Genomic DNA, 17,011 nt, shown 5'->3' with positions numbered 1-17,011 from the left:
CCCTAGCCTCCCCCCTCCATGTTTTAAATTTTTCCCCTAAAGATATTTCACTCTTTAACAAAGACATAAGGGCGCAGTTGTAATGAGTCACATGTAGTTAACAACTGAAGTATTTAAATTTCCCCCCTAAAGATATTTCACTCTTTCATAAGGGCGCAGTTGTAATGGGTCACATGTAGTTAACAACTGAAATAGTGGTTATATAGTTTAAAATGCATTTAATGGTTTTTGCAGAATAATTGAGGAACAAGTGCAGCTCTTAATTTTCAGAAGTTGGAATATTGAAATCTTAGGCTCTGAGCCTCCCGCCCCCCAATTCTCACTAAGGTTGCAAACCTGTGCTCGTGAGTATGTTAGTTCCACCGTGCACTTTTCAGAGAAGAGGAGAGAAATGTGTGATGCGTGATCACTAGCACATTATGATTTATTCGTATTTGACTAGTTCAAATGAAAAAGTGACTAGTACAGAACAACTATATATTTTATCGATAATAGAGGACAAGAAAAATCCCAAGTGCTGAGGAACTTGTATCTGAAAACCTGAAATCTGAATGGTTTTTAGCTGTATGTAGAGTTGCACATTATATGCAGAGTGCAGTCTTAAAGACAGTCTGTAAGCAGCTTGGCATGGCAGTTAATCCCCACACTTTGGTAAACACAGTGTAATTCAGAACATTTCTAAGCACTTAACCAAAACCGAGCATTTTCTGCCTGAGCATTCATGGGTGCTGCTTGACATCAAATGGGGATTTGAAAACTGGAAGGTTCTCAGGTCACTGAAAACAAAGCTGCTCTAAAAACAACAGGGACTGGTGATAGTTTAAAAACTCACAGATTTCTTAGGGCCAAAATAATAGCCACACTGGAAAAAATAAAAAGACAGCCCTAGTATCCAGTATAATACCTTTGTAAGACCACAAAATAGCAAACAAGCTTTAAGTTCACTAACACTCTTATTTGAGCTGGATCTTAGGGAAAAGGGTTTGGTGAGAAAGCCCCAGTTAATTTTGAGCATCTTTACCAAGTGGAGCAGTACTGCCAAGTGAGCTATGGAGGTTTTTGGACAATGTGGTTGTGTTGGCTGTGCCTCCTTCCTCATGTGTTTGCCTCCCAGAAGGGTATGTGTTCCAAGGAGGGGACTGACACCCTCCCCTGCAGCATTCCCAGGAGCATAGGAGCTACATGCTTCTGCTGCCCGCTTCTTCCATGTAGCAAAGGATGCTGTTTCCTTTGTTCTTTCTGTTGTTGACCTTGGGGTGGGGAGATAGGATAATGTCAGGAAGGGGTACCAGCATCACCATGCCCTGGCTGGTTCCTTCCATATCGGACTGAGCCAGGTTATTCGTCAGCATGTTTGTTGGGTATTATGGATTCCAGTACAGTTGCTGTGTTCATAGTTCTTTGGAGCTGGGTATCTACTCCAGTTACAAGCTGGCATCTGAGTCGTTAGGACTGAGTTGCTTGTTTGCCTTTTCTGTACATTTTTGGACAGTCCTAAATGATGGGGTTGAGTCATTGCAACCTAGTCTCTAATTAATCAGTTGGTCTGAGATTAAAGTCCAGGAGGTGAAACCTTATCATGAAAAGCTCAAGTGGAAACCAAGATATATCCGGGAAGACAACCAGGCAGTGATGCTGGCTGTAGGGGAGTATGTCTATATTCTGTAACTGTCTTGAGTATGAAAACCTGATAAAAGTTTAATCTTTCAGACGAGGCTAGCCTAGGATGTATATTGAGAACCATGATCAACTATTCTATAGTTTCCCTTTGACCATGCAGGGGCTCTGGCTCAGTGGTAGAGTATCTGCTTAGCATGCAGAAGGTCCCAGGTTCAATACCTGGCATTTCCAGTTGAAAAGACCAGGTAGCAGGTGATGTGAAAGACCTCAGCTTGAGATCCTGGAGAGCTGCTGCCAGTCTGAGTAGACAATACTGAAGCTGATGGATCGAGGGTGTGATTCAGTATAAGGCAGCTTCATGCGTTCACGCCTTTGCTGTTTTTCCAGAAATGTGTTGATATCATTGGAAACTGGGCTAATTTTGATTTCAGTGAGGCACATAGTTTTATCCCTATTCCCACTGCCATACCCCACCACGAGATCACATGTTTGTGGAACATATCGAATAAATGCCGGTGATTTTGTGTTCTCCTCGTTAGGTACTTGTCATTGCGCTATCTTACCTTAAGCAGTTAGAGGACCAAACTTTGCTTCTGTATCTCGAATCTAAATGTTAAAAGAGTTGTGTGGAGGGACTGGTAACGAGGTCAGTAAGTCTTTCAGATAAGACCATTTTGGGAGCTGAGCTTTACCCTGCAATCCTTCCCCCTTCTCAAAGTGGACCTTTGACAACATTATTTGCTGACCTGGGCGCTATATCAAACAATACCTATTTCAAACAGGAACATAGACAAGGTGTGTTCAGTTAATCTGTTTGCTGAATCACTATTTCCATGGCAATAGGTCTAACGTGACTCTGTCTAGCAGAGCGAGGATAGTAACTTTGCTTTCTAACATGGGCAAGGTAACATCTGTTGGGTTTTTGCCACTCTTACAATGCAATCCTAAACAAGAGGCACATCCTTCTAAGCCCACCGAAGGGTGTACCTCTATTGAGGATTGCACAGTTAAGGTACTAAACCCTACTTTCTGGCATTTAATATCTTAAAGTGGAATAAAATGCTATTTTGCTGTTTCTTTTCAAATATTTGAGTTCAGGTTTGGGTCCCCCCCCCAAGTGAATCTTTGTTGTTGCTGTTGAATAGTTCTCTTGTTTTCTGTCTCTCACATATAAAAAAGGCAAGTGGTGATTTGAAAAGCCACCCAAGTTAAATATTCACATCATTGTCTACTCCTGAGGAACTTTTACTCCTTTGATGTAAAGAAAGTGGTTAGGTATGCTAGCTACCCCAAGATGGTGTCAATGCAACATATATTTAGCTTATATTCATGAGGCATTCCAGTGATGCATTCTGTGAGAAGCAGATCCAGGCGTTCTCTGGGGCTCCCTTGCAGTTTGGCACCTACGTAGGTTCATAGCTTTGGGTTTCTTAATGTCAGTAGCTTTCCTACACTAGCAGGTCGTACACTGAAGGCTGAATAGGAAAAGGTTAAATATTACTGGTATATAGCAATAGGTGTTGGCTGATTCTGATCATTTTTCAAAGATTGAGCAAGCTTTGAAGTTTTCCATCCGACTACAGAAAGAATGTAACCTATTTATAATGTTTATTTAGGAAATGTTTGAGCAAGATAGCTAGACCACGGCCAGTCAGCTAAAGAGGGAACATAGATGTTAAGTACCTGACCTGGATGTTCCAGGTTAGCCCAGTCTCGTCAGATCTCAGAAGCCAAACAGGGTTGGCCCTGGTTGGTACTTGGATGGGGATCCACCAAGGAAGTCAGGGGTCACTACATCCAGAGGCAGGCAATGGCAAACCACCTCTGAACGTCTGTTGCCTTGAAAACTTCAAGGGGCTGCCCTAAGTCAGCTGTAACTTGAAGGCACTTTCCGCCAGGTACCGAGTGCTAGTTCGCACAATCAACAATATTCGCAACAACAAAAAATATTCACTTCAGTTAGTGATGTGTTTGCACACTCGAGAGGTTAATCCTGAAATGAACTGAAAGGCTGCAAATCTTCCTCTATGTAATTAAAGACTATGAGTTATTTTAATGTCTTTTCAGGTTAATCAGCCATTGGAACAATGACATGGCTGTCAACTGAGAGAATGAAGGGGTGGTAGGTGCAAGGACAGAGCTGACCCAGAAAAATGGGTATGAGGTGCATATTGCCAGGAAATGAGGAAAGCAGAAGGTTATAGATTGATTTGTACTAGCTCCCCTCTATTTCATAAGTAATACTCCTAAGGCAGTTGACATAGAAGTTGTATGGATATTTGGATCGAAAGCCTCTGGCTCTTTCATTACTTCTCATTAATCCTTTATTTTTCCAGATTCAGTTGCTAAACAAAACCAGTCAAGAATGGACGAGTAGCAGGGTGACTTTAAGAACTAATGTCAACTATGAGGTGCCTTGGCGAGAAAAACACATGCCAATATGTTTGGCGTTAGATTAGTCTTTTGAAAAGCTCATGTCTGGATCTGTTAGAATCTCTTCTCTGTTTTTGTGTATTGCACAAAGATTTTGACCTTGAAGCTATATCACATTAGGACAGATATGGGCGTGTAAACATCTACTGACCCACCAGCTTTCAGAACTTGGCAGTTGTTCATGCAGATAAGCTAGAGTTGGCGCTGTGAGCCTTGGAGTTAGCTTACTACGTTCCCATTTCCAATAAAAAGAGTGGGTAGTAGGATTTTTGTTTCTTAGATTTTGTCTTGCTCTGACCTGGATAGCCCAGGCTCGCCTGATCTCATCCAATCTGGGAAGCAAAGCAGGGTCGGCCCTGGTCAGTGTTTGGGGGAGAGACCACCAAGGAATACTAGGGTCATGATGTGGAGGTAGGCAATGGCAAACCACCTCCAAACGTCCATTGCCTTGAAAACCCATAAGTCAGCCATGATTTTTTTTTGTCTACCAGTGTAAATATTATGGACAGCATATATGACAATACAGACCTCTCTGCATTATCCTATGCATAGTGTTACTTATTATGTTTTCATAATAGTTACATGTACTGATTTTACAGAAAAGCAGCCCAAACCCCCAACCAAACAAAAACCCTTACCTCATTAATCACTAGACTTGACAGTTATTTGCAAGAGCATTAACTGGCTGTTAAAGACAACAAATGAACGACTTCAGGGAGCTGTTGCTCAATTATTTTTAAGCTTACCTGGCTATACCTTAAGAATTTACTTGAAGCTCTCCAATGGAAAATGGAATGTTACATGTTTAGGCAAATATCAGGCAGGGTCTTTCTTCCATTTCTTTTTTTCAGATGTGCTTTCTAGGTGAGTGTCGATTTATAACCTGCCTCTACTTTAAAGTAAAGTGAGTTTGGGCAAACTTTGCCAAATTCGGGTACAGTCACAAAGCTCTGCAGGAAATAATTTCAAGTTCTCATGTTACGCATGCATGGGATCAGGTCAGCATTGAACAATGTATGGCCATATCCTGCCACTGAGTGCGCAGTGGGCATGGAGCTCTTGCAGTGTAAGAAGTCCTGCATCTTGCACACAGACTGTATTTGAAGAAATGGACTGGCCAGGTTTAACTGGAAGGATGAGCCATTAAAGAAACTAACTTGATTTAGAAGTCTTCATGATATTTCCAAAGTCTTCAAGGAAACTATTTGATGGTTCTACCTCAAAATAGGAAGACTGTTGCATCTCTGTGATGTATTTGTACAGCTCTCTGGCTAGCCTGATCTTGTCAGACCTTGGAAGCTTAGCAGGGTCAGCCATGGTTAGTACTTGGATGCCCTGGCCCGGATAGCCCAGGCTAGCCCAATCTTGTCAGATCTCGGAAGCTAAGCAGTGTCGGCCTTGGATAGTATTTGGAATGGCGACCTCCAAGCAATACCGGGGACTATGACCCAGAGGCAGGCAATGGCAAACCACCCCTGAAACATCTCTTGCCTTAAAAACAAATCTAACATACAAGTACCGTGCACAGATGATTATAACATATCATGAATAATTTTATATTTTTTGAAAAATATTTTTACAATAATTTCTACATATATAATAAATCATCTTAATCAAAAATATCAAAAATCATCTCCAAGAGTCTCAAAAACTATTGTACAACCTTTAATAATGGTCCTCCTCTGTTAAATAAAAGTTTCAAAAGGGAGGACTCCTTAAAGTCTCTTTATAACATGTGCTCGTGTCTTCCTGCTGTGATTTGACAGCACTTTCCACTACGCCACATATGAATATCTTATATTTTATATAATTCAGTATGTGGCTAGACACCATAGAAGTCGACAGCAGCCTGAGCATGGAACGACTCAAAGAAACAGTACGAGATCAGAAAATGTGGAGAGAGCTGGCCCATAGAATTGGCAAGAGTCAGACACGACTGAATGGATAACAACAACAACAAATATATATATATATTTCTTGTTTTGGCTATAACTTTTACACCCACAATCAATTAATTGTATAGAATTTGCTGCCACGGGATATGGTGATGGCCATGGATTAGATGGAGGATAGGTCCATCAGTGATTATTAGCCCATTCCCGCATTCAGTAATGGTGTAGGCCTGGATATAAGTTGCTAAAGAATAGTAAGGAGAATGGCTGCCATCGTGCCCTTCTTGTGTGCTTTCTGGATGCAGCTTTCTAGCCACCACTGTGGGGAAGAAGTTGAATTAAAAAATCTTAAAATTACTATTATAAAAATATACAAGGCAGGGGAAAACCTGCAAGTGTGAAACGAATACACCACTTTTGGAAACAAGATGTATTTTAGTTACTGCATTTTTAAAATCCTGCCTTTCCTCCAGAAAGCTCAGGGAAGCATACGTGGTTCTTCCTTCTCCTTCGTTTCATTCTCACAACAGCCCTGTAATGTAGGTTAGTCTGAGAGACAGTGACTAGCCCCAGCATGAGTGGGTATTTGAACCCTGTTCTCCCAGTTCAGCATTAGATAGTTAGTGGGTTTGTTTAGCAGTGCAGCTCTTAGTGTACTGTTGGTTATTGTTCAGTAAATATAAATATGTTTTCATTTGAACAATGCCTTTAACCAAAGTCTTGAACAGATTTCTATTTAAGGTTCAGTCCCAAGAATAATTGAGTTGGATCTAGCCAACATTTTGCTTCAGCTTGTTAGATTGTCTTCCATACTAAAACCCCCTACCATACGGATAGATCCAGGTGGGTAGCCGTGTTGGTCTGAAGCAGCAGAACAAAGTCTGAGTCCACTGGCACCTTTAAAACCAACAATGTTTCATTCAAGGTATGAGCTTTCGTGTGCAGGCACACTTCTTCAGATATATTGAATTGGTAACTTCCATTTCGATGTATCTGAAGAAGTGTGTGTGCACACAAAAGCTTCTACCCTGAATAAAACTTAGTTGTCTTAAAGGTGCCAATGGACTTGAACTTTGTTTTACTACAGCCCCTGTCTCACATGACTTTTGTCCATGCAGTACGTCCCATGATGGGGATAGCATAGCCTTTTTGGGTGATGAATGGGGATCCTTCCATCTGTTTTCACCAGCAGTCAAAATGGTTGGATCCAACCCACTACGATCTGTGCAGATTTCATTTCTTGCTTCTTCACCATATTGTGCAGTTCTTCACCTCAGAGGCATTTTTGGGGGGACCCGCAAATCAGTTTATACCCACTGTTACAGGAAATGGACTTGTATTGCAAGTTTAAAATACAGCATTATGACTTGCAAATCAACAGCTGTCAGCTTCCTCTGTTACAGGAAGCCTTTTATTCCTTCTTATTTTCCACGGTCTCCAGTGGCCCTTGTTCCAAAGCACAGTAGAATGATGAGTGATGTATGATGTAACTTTTGATGATTATAACCTAGCAAAGAATACTGAAAACAGTATCCCCCCCCCAGCCTTGGTTTTTCTTCTAAAGGGATTTTGTCCATTTAACTCCATTTGAGAGGACTAGCCATGCTATTATGTTGTAGCAAAGAACAACAGAAAGAGACTCTTGTGGCACCTTAAAGACTCACAGTGTTATTGTAGTCTGTGCTTTTGTGGATTAAATTAAATCTCATCAGAAGCATGAACCTTTAACCACAGTTGGCAAAAGAACTGTAAAGAAATGGCCATGAAACACGGACTCTCTTTTAGCTCCATTCTTTACCCCCCCCCCCGTACCTAAGAGGGAATGCATGTGTGTAAGTGAATAACACTTCTAATAAAGTGGGTTCTCTTCCATGAAAACTTGTGGCCCCATGAGCATTTTTAAGTGTTAAAATTGCTACAAAATCCTTCCCTTGGTATTATTTGTTTACCTTCATTTTGAAAGGCTGTTACAAAAATTAAAAGCTTTAGTGTATTTTAGCTTTTATTGTCTTAAAGGTAACATTCATTTAGCATATAAATTAAAGCCACGGGCTACTTGGCTAAGCCAGATCATCACCATCATCTCATGAAAGACGGTTTGTGGAACACCAATAGATTATGGTTTAGGGGGCAACAGTTGGTTGGGCATTACTTGGGAAGTTTCAGCTGACTGGAAGAGGCAGGGAGAGAACCGAAGGAGATAATTTTTGTTGATTTGTTTGCTTGGTTCGCCTACACACACAGTTGGTGCTTTGATTTGCTTCTCATTTGAGCATGAAACAAACGTCTCTGGGTGATCATAGAGCCATCCCTTAGATGTGAGGCTTGTAGTGAAAGGAAACGGTTCCCTTCAGGAGGGTGTGTACCTATGAGGAACAGGAAGCAGCTCGACGGCTGCCTGTGTGAAGAGACTCTCAATTCTGATCAGTGCAGGTGTGCAGGCTCCCTGCTCAACGTGTTCTCTCCGAGCATCTTGGCAGCCTTTCTGGTCGATAGAAAACTTTTTTTTTTAAAGGGGAAGGAAAGTGTGAGTAGAACAAAATGACCGCGTTGCAGCTGAAAGAATTATCGTATTCGGGTCTGTACAGAAGGAGACGGGATCGTCCAGATAGCTTGGGACTTCATGGGTTACCTGAGCAGAAGCTAAGGTGAGTGCAGGGAAAAATTAATAGTTAACAAGGGTGCAGGGTGTCTCTCAGCATAATGGTTCAGATTGTTGCAGAAAGCTGAGGGCAGCGAAGATTGGTAATACTGTCAGGTACAAGAACACGAATGAGTGGAAATTCCGATTGCAGAGGTAATCTAGGAATGGTGAAGAGGAAGTTGGTGTACCCAGTTCACCCCACTTTGGAGTGTTTCTCTGCAGTGTTATTGTGATCTTAAATGCCGCAGTAGCCACTGGGAGCAAAATTGGGACATTTCTGTAACTTAATTGCTGCTTGCTTTTGTTCAGAGTTGTTTAGTCTTCATATGTATATCTTAAACATCAGTTTTAGTTACCAGCACAGTTGTGTAGTAACAAGCAGACCTCCATAGCCTTTTGGAATTAGAGGTAATGCTGTTTTATAGAATTTTTCTTCTTTAAAAAAAATGGTGATGTGTAACTTGTTAGATCATGCTTTTTAATAGGAGGGGTTTTTTAAATTGAAATGTCTTGTGACAAAAGAATGCAGAAGAACCACTTAATATGACCTTACGAAGGGAGAGTAATAAAAACCTAAAAGAATCATGATACAGGTTAGTTTGCAGAAGTTGAGTTCTTTTAAAAATAAACTTCATGAGATGAGAAAAAGTATTTGAACTGAACAACATACTGGGCCGTCCTAAGAACCCTTTCCTGGATGAAAGCCCCTCAGTTGGATTCTAAGTAACCCTGTTAGGGATTGTTCTGATACTTTAGTAGCTGAATGCAAAATATCTTGCTGAGAAAAATCACTTTTTTGTTGCACAATTGAAAAAAGCTACTAAACTATCAGAGCAATCCTTAACAGGTTCACTTTGTTATTTTAAAAAAAAACTGAGAAATTTGTGGAAGGGTAGAGTTCCTTATGCTATGAATAAGTGGATTGTCTTTCTAAGATTGTATTTATTTTTTTCTGTTTTAACACAACAATTAAAAAGTCTGCAGGGCTGTGAGCTGCCACGCTAGATCAAAATCTAATATATAGATTTAATATAATATATAGAAAAAAATCTAATGTATAGATTATATAGATATATATATATAGGCACAGAAGGGCCATAATAATAAGGGCCATAAATGGGACATGTGATAGTTCAGATACAGGATAAATTACAAACAGTAATGTAACAGATCTGTTTGACTGTTGGTTAGGACAGAGGACGTCAGTGATGGAAACCATTTTTATGTTTATGTCAAAGAGGTAAAAATCCTAATGTAACTGTCGTGCCCTGGTGGCGCCCCAGGCACTAGAGGACTGCCGGCCGTACTGGCAAAGGATTTAGGAGAGAAGCGAAGGTCTCAGATATGGAATAGGTATGACGTTTCACCACTGCCAGAGCCTTCTTCCTCGGGTCAACAGCTGCTTTACGTTGTCTCTCTGTTATCTCCCAGCCAGTTGCCACCGACATCCTCCCCAACTTTCTTCTGCTTCTCTCCTTTTATCCCTTTTACCCCCCCCCTCCTCTCTGTTACCCCCCCCCTTTCTCTCTTTTGTGATTCTATAGCTCCCGTGCCCCGCCACTCACCTCGTCTGCTTTCCCCATAGGACCTCTCTCCCTTGGTCCCACCCACCTGAGTTTCCCTGTGATTCCCTTCCCTAACTGCTCTATCTAGGGGCTACTTCTGGGGCAGCTGCTTGAGCGAACGACCGCGTCTGTGATGCCACCGGCCATCTTTCCTCTGGTAAGGTTGGGCCTTTCCATGCACTGCGCAGCTGTGCTCGAGCACGTCTCTCCTGCGTCCCTCGCCGGCCACTTGGGCCGGGCTCCTGCTTCATCTTTCCCCCTTCCCTTCCTAACACTTGACTTCAGGGCGTCCCTTTTCTCGGGGGAAGTGGGGGTGGCAGCACAGCGGCTTCCAAGGGCTCACCTTTGGTTCCTATAGTGGCGAGATGGCCCTCTGTGTTCCCATAGTGCTATGTGCTCGGCGTGTGGCGCGCCAGTCCCGCTGCAGCGGCCTCGGAGTCCGCAAAGGAACCCACGGCGGGACAGTAACATTCTTTAATTCTCATGTGGTCCCATTCTTGACAGTGCAAAAAATGCACACCAAGAAGCTCAAGATTATTGCTGATTTTAAAAGCAAGCAAAATCAAAGACAGGAAGGGAGAAAAAACTTCTAATTTTGGGCTGTACTAATCAGAATGCTGAACACCACTCATTTTTTCCCCTAAAGCCAGCCAAGGTAATATTTACAAACTTTCAATGGGTACATGTGACCTTGTGGAAGTAATCTTTAATCACACTGATCTGTTTTTCATACTTTGAAACACCCACCCTAAGCTCTTTTCACCTTGCTTTAAAGAAAAAAAATTAGAACACCACAAACTTCATTTAATTTAGAGTCTAGAAGAGATTTTTCGTAACCATTTTGGTGATTTTCTGCTCTCTTATCAAGGTCCTAATCATGGTTAGTCTGTGCCCTTTAGATTTCTTACCTATCTGTCTTGAACAGATTCAGTTGGACAAATCTCTATGGATTTAACTTGCATTTGTGGCTAAGATTGCTTAAAATTTCTTCCTGGCCCTCTTATCCTATGTATCTTCATAACTGTTACACAAAGAGTAGACTGCCCCTAGTTACCACAGAACTCTATGACTGGCAGGCAAGACAGCTTTCTTACACCACTGTTTTGAAAAGTCTCCAGTGAAAACATAGGAGCCCCCCCCCCAATCTCTACCGAAGACTGGAGGGGCGAAATGAAGCAGCTGAAAGAGTTAGGTTTGGGAAATCATTATGTGTGGTGAATATTGAATAATCAGTTATATAAATTACAGACACCCCCCCCCCCGGTGCTACTAGGGAAGCCATTTTGGTGCTTTACCTTCGGTGATAAAATGTCTTGGGCCAGCTGTATCTCTAACTTACAGTCAGACAATTGTGGCCAAACCCTTATTCTTCTCCTGTCATGGATATTCCGTTGTTAAGTTGAAGCCACACAATTTCTCTGTGCAGCAACTGAGCACGTCAGGTTGTCCCTCTAAATGCTGCTGTATTGGCATATCATCCCTAGGGATGTTGCATAGTTCTCAGAGAACCTGTTCAGCTATCGAATTTACCCTGTTGGACACTCGTGGTCAGACTGTGAGCTGATGAGGGTTCTATTCAGATGGTATGTTGCATCGAGCAGCACAGACTGCTTCCAAAGAAGTTTGCAGCTGCCTGTTGGTCAGAGGCCTGCTTAGAGCTGATGGGAGATCAGTCGAGAGTCAGGTTCTGATCCACAACTGCCACCCAGCCAAATAGCTACACAGCGAAGATGCCAAAGGGAGAGAAGAAAAAGCTCCTTTCTTTCCTTTTCTCTGCAGCCCAAGCTGAGGGGTGGGGAGAGGACAAGGGGAAAACAGCTGGGCTTCTGATCACCCCTCCCAAATTTGCTGCACCTGAGTATTCCGAATAGGCTTGGCAATTACTTTGGGCTTGTCTTCCAGCAACAGAGTTTGAAGATTTCGAAGCTTGATTTAGGCTTGATTTAGGGGTTTTTTTTTGTTTTTTTTAAAGCCCACACACTTTTGAAGAACTAAGAATTACTTCTTTGGTCAGGTTTCTCTGATCTCCTATACTGCCTCTCATCTCAGCAGCATTTCCATGTGTGTACATTTATGGCACCACATGAATAGATTTTGCTTTCCTTTTTTTTAAAAGTTACACTGTACGGCAAATTGAATTATTCCTTTTGAAGCTCCAGTACAAGTTGCCGTTAGCTCTTGAGTTCAAAGTTAAGGCAGTTTTCATGTAGCTTCACCCTTTTATTACTCCAATTATAGCAATGCCTGCAAGCCCCAGCCAAGATCAAGACACCAACATTTTAGACAGAGGTGTGCACATTTATGTGTGTGTATATGTGTGTGTGCCGTAGATTTTTCTTCCCTTTCTCATTTCTTGTGATGGAAATGCCACTGTTTTCTTTTTTTTTTTTTTATAACTTTATTTTTATTACAAATTTTAACATTTTTCATAACTATTTATAACAATTATACAATAATCAATACAATACAAAATCCATATACTTGGTGGGCAATTCTGTCATACCATCTTTAACAGTGTTAACATAACTGAAGAATACAAACCATTTTTCTACAAACATTGACACCCTGTGGGGTTGCTCCATTTCCACAACTTGCATAGCTATTTTGTCCATAACTACAATGTCCCACAGTTTTGCAAACCATTGTTTTAATGTAGGTATCTTATCAAGTTTCCATACCTGAGCTATCAGGGTTTTAGCTGCAATAAGCATTAACGCAATTAATTCTTCCGTTGTTTTTGAAAAAAGGTCTTTGTCCCATAAATGTAACAGTATTGATTCAGGAGTTCTTGGTAATTCAATCCCAAGTATAACTTCAATTTTTGTTATGACTATATTCCAAAATCCTTGTACCTTTGCTTGTGATGGAAATGCCACTGTTTTCACTTGGAGATTATTACCCACATTTTTGTCTGACTGACAGTGCAAAACGATATTTCCATTGCTTAAGGGTTTGAATGTCTACAGTGACACACCCCTTTTTCCCTTCCTTGCCCTTGCTTTTACCCTTACACTTTTTGCTGGCACGTTGCTTAATCATTCTTGAGAAATGTCTTTTGATTTACTCACAGCCCTAGAGAACACAATTACTGGAAAGAGGTGGGCATCAAGGGGTGGGCAGCAGCACTGGGACGCTCCCAGATTTTTTCAGGTCCCACACACCAAACCAGGTGACAGACTGGATTTTATCTTTGGTGCAGGTATTGATACAGATCTGACTGTCAAGGATGAAGTGCCATGGTCAGACTATTTTGTCCTAAAGGCCCGGTGCCCCAGCTCCTCCCCCCATCTAGGCAGCGAGCAAATTTACTCTCACCCATGGAGACTAATGGACCCAGTTGGGTTCTAGAATGCGCTGCAGGATCCGATACCCTCTGGCAATTCATTAGATGTTCTGAAAGAGGACTGTAACGCCGATCTTTCTAAAGCCATCGATGAAATCACTTCCCAAAGTCCTCTGCATTCCCCATCTAAACTATCCTCCTGATATACTATGGAACTCAGGGGCATGAAACGGGGACTCAGGCGATTAGAGTGAGTTTGGCAACATACTCATGACGAAGCTGCAAGAGCATCTTACGGGACATTTATGAAATCCTATGATGTGGCAATGAAGGCTGCCAAAAAGGAATTTTTTACACACTCCATTGTGTCCGCTAGCTCATGCCCAGGACAATTGTTTAGGGCAACTGGATCTTTAACTTCTCTCACCAAGAGAACCCAAAATGATAGGAATTTGGCTATCAGCTGTAAGGCTTTTGTGAGGTTTTTTGAGAATAAAGTCCTATCACTCCTCCATAGCCTCCCGGCCAGTATTTATACAGTATGTGAACTGGAGGCCCCTTGGCTGTCTCTGGACTCTGTGTCTGACAGCTTCAGTCAACTCCTAGGCTGATGTTGACAGGATTCTGGGTGCTGTTAGGCCAACCACATGCCTCTTGGACACGTGTCCCTTCTGGCTGGTAAAGGCCGGAGGCAAAAAACACAGGATCTTCTGGTAGATATTATCAATCTGTCCCTGGATTTGGGGGTCTATCCGAAGGGATTAAAAGAGACTGTAATTGTACCACTCTTAAAGAAGCCAACTTTGGACCTTTTGGATCCATCCAATTACTGTCTCGTTTCTGGGAAAGGTAATTGAGAGAGCAGTGGCAGAGCAGCTCTAGAATTTTCTGGATGACACATCGGCACTGGATCCATTCCAGTCTGGTTTTTGCCCCAGCTATGGGATGGCACTGTTCACACTCACAGATGATCTCCGAGGTGGGTTGGCGCTGCTGCTACTTCTTGATCTTACAGCAGTGTTCAGCATGGTCCATCACGATCTTTTGACCCACCGACTCACTGACGTAGCTTACCTCATTTCTCCAAGCTTGGGGATAGAGGGTGGCACTGGAAGAGAGGATGTTTCCTAGGCACCCCTTAGTATGTGGGGTCCCTTAGGGGGCAATCCTCACCCCGATGTTGTTTAACAACTACATGTACCCCTTGCTCAACTGGTGTGGAGTTTTGGGCTGGGGTGCCCTCAGTATGCTGATGATACCCAGCTATATCTGTGGGCAGCCGGATACCACCCCAGCTGTTTTGGCTGAGGGGCTGGAGGCAGTGGTGGGATGGTTAAAATAGAGCTGGCTGAAATTGAATCCAGCTAAGATGGAGGTTCTGTGGCTGGGCAGGGAGGATTCAGGTTTGGGGTGCCAACTCCCTGCTCTTGATTGGTGTGCCCGTTACACTGGCACCAACTGTCAAGAGCTTGGGCATGATTCTGGACGCCTCCTTATCAATGGAGGCCCAGATCATAAATGTTACCAGAGTGGCGTTCTTCTAGCTATGCCAGGTCAGGTAACTGGCCCCCTACCTGTTCCACCCTGATGTACTCACAGTAATCCATTCAATGGACACCTCCAGATTGGACTACTGTAACTCACTCTATTTGGACCATATTTATTTATTTATTTAAATTTCTACCCCCGCCCATCCCACGAATGGGCTCGGGGTGGCTAACAAACAGGGGCACCGAATAAAACAGGATAAAACAGAGTAAATAACCAAAAATTACATAAAGTGCTCAATGCTGTTGCTCTTAAATTAAAACAAGATGGTGTTCAGTAGATGTTGTCTCCATCCCAGTACAGTAGTACCGATCCGCCACGCCACTGAAGTGCGATCGTCATAGGGCCGCTCCGTTCCCAGTTATCAGCCAGCTGCGTTGTTGGTGGTGGTACTGACGGCTCTTAGTCGAAAGCCTGGCGGAAGAGCTCCGTCTTGCAGGCCCTGCAGAATCTTGAGACAGACCCAGAAACTTCATCTGGACCAGAATGCAGTGGCATGGATCCTTACAGGGACCCCACAAACAGCACATATTCAACCTGTGCTGTTTGAGCTACACCGGTTACCAGTTGAGCACTGGTTCAAGGTTTTGGTGCTTACCTTCAAGGCACTAAATGGTCTGGGACCCACGTATCTTCGGGACCACCTCTCCTGGTATACCCACCAACGAGCATTATGCTCAGCTGATAAGAACTTGCTTGTGGTCCCCAGGCCAAGAAATATCCAGCTGTAATCAACCAGGGCCAGGGTCTTTAGTTCCCTGACCCCAACCTGGTGGAACTTGCTTCCAAGTAACATCCATGCCCTGTGGGACCTGATGCAGTTCCGCAGGGTCTGAAAGGCAGAGATGTTCTCCAGGCATTTGGTTGAGGACAGCAACGGCATCCATCTGGCTGGCACTATCCCCTTCCCCCCGCAAGGCAGTAGTACAACTGGAAATTTCGACCGCCATATGTTTAATTTTGAACTGATATTAGAATTTTATTGTAACTTTAAAATGTTTTAAACTGTATGATATGTTGTTCTAGTGTAGAAATCAAAATTAATAAGTAAATAAATAAACTGCATAGTCTGCTTCACCAGCCAATCCCATGGGTTATATTATGCTTGGCCACCCATCTTTTTGCAGAGAGAGACTTAAGAGAAATCGTGAGGCAGGAACCATTTGATTGCAACTTACTTATCTCTGTTACTCGTAGCCAGAATATTTCATGGTGGAACAGGGAGGGTGATGGGGTGTATCAACCTGTCCATCTTGGGTTTGGCATGAAGAAGCTTTTTGAGTTCAAAAGTGGGAAAAAAGTATATGGCAACCTGCTAGAATGTTCCAGCATTGCCTCTTTGGAAGCAACTCTGTGCCAGGTTTAAATTTTGAATAATATCCATCAGTCATTTGGCTGCAACTCAGTTGTACTCGGTACTGTAAATAATTTTCAGGGGTTGGTTGCCTCACCTTAACAATCCCCTCCCTTCCTAAAGAAGGAGTACAGCTGAATTGCTCAAAACCAGTCAGTCACTCCACAGCTGCAAAGCGTGAAAGAGCCCCACCCTGTGTGGTTAGAGGTGGCTTCAAATCTGCAGTGGGGATTTGAGCCCACCTGGTGGTGCAAACAAATTCATTCTGGGATACTATATGGCCGAGGAGCAGAACCCTATTTAAGTATCTTGCAGTCTGCCAGAGGATCTGATCACTTTATGAAACCTGATCTTGCTTTTTTGAGGACCCCCCCCCCCAATGCAAACCATGCTTCCCATGTGACTATGCTGGGGCACAGGTGTTCAGGTAGGTTATGAATGGGTTTAGGCAAAAGAGAAACCAGTGAACAGGAGATCTGGTGACAAAGTTGCTAGGGAAGCAGTTTGGTGGAGATGCCAGCTGCCGGGAGAACTCATGGGTTAGGCTAATATTCTTCAGCTTTTTCAAGCCCAGGACCTGCTGAATCTATGACATGTTACCCACTCCTTCCTTCCTTCCTTCCTTCCTTCCTTCCTTCCTTCCTTACTTCCTTCTTTTTTTCGCTACTTCTT

At 42.8% G+C, this 17,011-nt stretch overlaps 1 protein-coding gene and 1 non-coding gene across 2 annotated transcripts in view; both read left to right on the top strand.

The window, feature by feature from the left end:
* The window catches only part of LIMS1 (LIM-type zinc finger domains 1), an 88,175-nt gene that overhangs the window by 41,178 nt on the left and 29,986 nt on the right, over positions 1-17,011 (top strand). The window lies entirely within an intron of this gene.
* Positions 1,780-1,851, top strand: TRNAA-AGC. Its single transcript has one exon. It is a non-coding gene; the product is annotated as a tRNA-Ala (tRNA).

The sequence above is a fragment of the Gekko japonicus genome, unplaced genomic scaffold (assembly GCF_001447785.1).
Source record: "Gekko japonicus isolate JY-2015 unplaced genomic scaffold, Gekko_japonicus_V1.1 scaffold1751, whole genome shotgun sequence".
NCBI classification, from domain to species: Eukaryota; Metazoa; Chordata; class Lepidosauria; order Squamata; family Gekkonidae; genus Gekko; species Gekko japonicus.
This window is presented reverse-complemented; position numbering and strand designations above follow the sequence as displayed.